Raw genomic sequence first — 5,160 nt, 5'->3', positions numbered from 1 at the left:
AGGGAATATAACATATTCGCCCACGTCCCGGGTGGGAAAACGGCGCTCCGTTAGGACCGTCGCTCGCCGAGGAATGATTTTCCAAAGTTTCGGAAGGTTTGTCCCAATTGGCCCTTTTCCGCTTGCGTCCACCAGGGGGCAAAATTCGAGGGACATTCGGGACAAAAAGGGCCATTTGAAACTGCCATTTGGGACAAAAAGGGCCATTCGAGAGCTCCCCAAAATGCTGTCCCTTAAATGGCCCTTTTTGTCCCAAAATGCCTGGGCCATATGGGCATAAAAGTGCCATTTGGGGGGGACATATGGGACGAAAAGTGCCATATGGCGGGACATTTGGGACGAAAAGGGACATTTGCCGGGACAAATGGGAACATTAGGGCCAATTCATGGCCATTTGCGGCGTGATCAGGGTTGACATTTTAAAGTGCCGTAACTCCTCAACCGTTCAATTTACAGCCCTCAAACGTAGATATCTTGGACCAGCGTTAAATTGTACGGAAACAATGTTTTGGGACAAAAAGTGCCATTTGGGCAGTATGGTTGGGACACATGAAAATTTCATTGTAATGTAGGCCATTTCAACTACATTTTAAGGGGCTCTCGTGCCAGCCAAAAATCCTAACCCAAATGGCACTAATCATCCCGGGTTTCCCCAATGCCTTTCGGGTTAATATGTGCCATTTCAGCCACTTCATCATTTATGGTGCAATTGGATGTAAATGGGCTACAGCCACCAAACTTGGTACACAGGGTCTGTGGCTTCATAGGAACACACACAGCAAGTTTTGTGGGGCTTGGTAGACAGGGTCTGTGGCTTCATAGATCAAACTCATCCGATTTGCTTGAAACTTTGCACACCTGTTTGGCTGTTCCCAGGTATGCCCCCTCATAAGTTTCAGCCTCCTAGCCCAGAGCCTACTCTAGATATTGTTTGGGAGGAATGGGAACAAAAGGGCCATTCGGGTTGGGATTTGTGGCCTACAAGAGTGCCCCATCAAATGTAGTTGAAATGGCCCTTTTTCCAACCCAAATGGCACTAATTGTCCCGGGTTCCCCCCAATGCCTTTAGGGACAATTCATGCCATTCGGGTTGGGATTTGTGGCCTACATGAGAGCCCAATCAAATGTAGTTGAAATGGCCCTTTTTCAATTATAAGGGGAATAAATACTCAAAAAGGGCCATTCCAACTACATTCGACTGGGCTCTCGTGTCAGCCAAAAATCCTAACCCAAATGGCACTAATCGTCCCGGGTGTCCCCCAATGCCATTAGGGACAATTCATGCCATTCGGGTTGGGATTTGTGGCCTACATGAGTGCCCCATCAAATGTAGTTGAAATGGCCCTTTTTCCAACCCAAATGGCACTAATTGTCCCGGGTTCCCCCCAATGCCTTTAGGGACAATTCATGCCATTCGGGTTGGGATTTGTGGCCTACATGAGAGTCCAATCAAATGTAGTTGAAATGGCCCTTTTTCAATTATAAGGGGAAAAAATACTCAAAAAGGGCCATTCCAACTACATTCGACTGGGCTCTCGTGTCAGCCAAAAATCCTAACCCAAATGGCACTAATCGTCCCGGGTGTCCCCCAATGCCATTAGGGACAATTCATGCCATTCGGGTTGGGATTTGTGGCCTACATGAGAGTCCAATCAAATGTAGTTGAAATGGCCCTTTTTCAATTATAAGGGGAAAAAATACTCAAAAAGGGCCATTCCAACTACATTCGACTGGGCTCTCGTGTCAGCCAAAAATCCTAACCCAAATGGCACTAATCGTCCCGGGTGTCCCCCAATGCCATTAGGGACAATTCATGCCATTCGGGTTGGGATTTGTGGCCTACATGAGTGCCCCATCAAATGTAGTTGATATGGCCCTTTTTCCAACCCAAATGGCACTAATTGTCCCGGGTTCCCCCCAATGCCTTTAGGGACAATTCATGCCATTCGGGTTGGGATTTGTGGCCTACATGAGAGCCCAATCAAATGTAGTTGAAATGGCCCTTTTTCAATTATAAGGGGAAAAAATACTCAAAAAGGGCCATTCCAACTACATTCGACTGGGCTCTCGTGTCAGCCAAAAATCCTAACCCAAATGGCACTAATCATCCCGGGTGTCCCCCAATGCCATTAGGGACAATTCATGCCATTCGGGTTGGGATTTGTGGCCTACATGAGTGCCCCATCAAATGTAGTTGAAATGGCCCTTTTTCAATTATAAGGGGAAAAAATACTCAAAAAGGGCCATTCCAACTACATTCGACTGGGCTCTCGTGTCAGCCAAAAATCCTAACCCAAATGGCACTAATCGTCCCGGGTGTCCCCCAATGCCATTAGGGACAATTCATGCCATTCGGGTTGGGATTTGTGGCCTACATGAGTGCCCCATCAAATGTAGTTGAAATGGCCCTTTTTCCAACCCCAATGGCACTAATCGTCCCGGGTTTCCCCAATGCCTTTCGAGTTAATATTTGCCATTTCAGCCACTTTATCATATATGGTGCAATTGGATGTAAATGGGCTACAGCCACCAAACTTGGTACACAGGGTCTGTGGCTTCTTAGGAACACACACAGCAAGTTTTGTTGTGCTAGCACCTCAAATTGTGCCATTTTGGCATCTTCCTTAAATGAAATTGCTGTCTTGCGTGGTCCATATCTCCACAAATACACAACGCATAGGTGGGACACCTACGCCGAATTGTAGAGCACATCGACCTCTAAAGACCCATGTAGCTGGATCCAGAATCGGACACTCACAGCCGATGCACGACGTGGTCAAAGTAGGTCACAGGAGCCATATTGCGCGGTCCATATCTCCGCGAAAACACAACGCACAGCCGGGCCACTCATGCCGAATTGTCGACCTTGAAGTCCTCTAACCACCCATCTAGGCAGAACCAGAATCGGACACCCACAGCCGAGGCAGCGCGTCTTTGAAAAGCGCCGGGCGATCTTCATACTCTGTCAAAATCCCAGCGAAAGACGAGCGCCAAAACTCTGTTTCCTTAAACGAAATCGCCGTTTTGCGTGGTCCATATCTCCGCGAATACACAACGCACAGGCGGGAGAACTACGCCGAACTGTAGAGCACGTCGACCTCTAAAGATCCATATAGGTGGATCCAGAATCGGACACTCACAGCCGAGGCACGACGTGGTCAAAGTAGGTCACAGGAGCCATATTGCGCGGTCCATATCTCCGCGAAACCACAACGCACAGCGGGGATACTCATGCCGAATTGTAGACCTTGACGTCCTCTAACAAGACATATAGGCAGATCAATAAACGGAGACCCACAGCCGAGGCAGCGCGTCTTTGAAAAGCGCCGGGCGATCTTCATACTCTGTCAAAATCCCAGCGAAAGACGAGCGCCAAAACTCTGTTTCCTTAAACGAAATCGCCGTTTTGCGTGGTCCATATCTCCGCGAATACACAACGCACAGGCGGGAGAACTACGCCGAACTGTAGAGCACGTCGACCTCTAAAGATCCATATAGGTGTATCCAGAATCGGACACTCACAGCCGAGGCACGACGTGGTCAAAGTAGGTCACAGGAGCCATATTGCGCGGTCCATATCTCCGCGAAACCACAACGCACAGCGGGGATACTCATGCCTAATTGTAGACCTTGACGTCCTCTAACAAGACATATAGGCAGATCAATAAACGGAGACCCACAGCCGAGGCAGCGCGTCTTTGAAAAGCGCCGGGCGATCTTCATACTCTGTCAAAATCCCAGCGAAAGACGAGCGCCAAAACTCTGTTTCCTTAAACGAAATCGCCGTTTTGCGTGGTCCATATCTCCGCGAATACACAACGCACAGGCGGGAGAACTACGCCGAACTGTAGAGCACGTCGACCTCTAAAGATCCATATAGGTGGATCCAGAATCGGACACTCACAGCCGAGGCACGACGTGGTCAAAGTAGGTCACAGGAGCCATATTGCGCGGTCCATATCTCCGCGAAACCACAACGCACAGCGGGGATACTCATGCCTAATTGTAGACCTTGACGTCCTCTAACAAGACATATAGGCAGATCAATAAACGGAGACCCACAGCCGAGGCAGCGCGTCTTTGAAAAGCGCCGGGCGATCTTCATACTCTGTCAAAATCCCAGCGAAAGACGAGCGCCAAAACTCTGTTTCCTTAAACGAAATCGCCGTTTTGCGTGGTCCATATCTCCGCGAATACACAACGCACAGGCGGGAGAACTACGCCGAACTGTAGAGCACGTCGACCTCTAAAGATCCATATAGGTGGATCCAGAATCGGACACTCACAGCCGAGGCACGACGTGGTCAAAGTAGGTCACAGGAGCCATATTGCGCGGTCCATATCTTCGCGAAACCACAACGCACAGCGGGGATACTCATGCCGAATTGTAGACCTTGACGTCCTCTAACAAGACGTATAGGCAGATCAATAAACGGAGACCCACAGCCGAGGCAGCGCGTCTTTGAAAAGCGCCGGGCGATCTTCATACTCTGTCAAAATCCCAGCGAAAGACGAGCGCCAAAACTCTGTTTCCTTAAACGAAATCGCCGTTTTGCGTGGTCCATATCTCCGCGAATACACAACGCACAGGCGGGAGAACTACGCCGAACTGTAGAGCACGTCGACCTCTAAAGATCCATATAGGTGGATCCAGAATCGGACACTCACAGCCGAGGCACGACGTGGTCAAAGTAGGTCACAGGAGCCATATTGCGCGGTCCATATCTTCGCGAAACCACAACGCACAGCGGGGATACTCATGCCGAATTGTAGACCTTGACGTCCTCTAACAAGACGTATAGGCAGATCAATAAACGGAGACCCACAGCCGAGGCAGCGCGTCTTTGAAAAGCGCCGGGCGATCTTCATACTCTGTCAAAATCCCAGCGAAAGACGAGCGCCAAAACTCTGTTTCCTTAAACGAAATCGCCGTTTTGCGTGGTCCATATCTCCGCGAATACACAACGCACAGGCGGGAGAACTACGCCGAACTGTAGAGCACGTCGACCTCTAAAGATCCATATAGGTGGATCCAGAATCGGACACTCACAGCCGAGGCACGACGTGGTCAAAGTAGGTCACAGGAGCCATATTGCGCGGTCCATATCTCCGCGAAACCACAACGCACAGCGGGGATACTCATGCCTAATTGTAGACCTT

This window comes from Anarhichas minor, unplaced genomic scaffold (assembly GCF_050575085.1).
Source record: "Anarhichas minor isolate MPS153535 unplaced genomic scaffold, ASM5057508v1 ptg000227l, whole genome shotgun sequence".
Taxonomy (NCBI): Eukaryota; Metazoa; Chordata; class Actinopteri; order Perciformes; family Anarhichadidae; genus Anarhichas; species Anarhichas minor.
Note: the sequence above shows the minus strand (reverse complement) of the source record.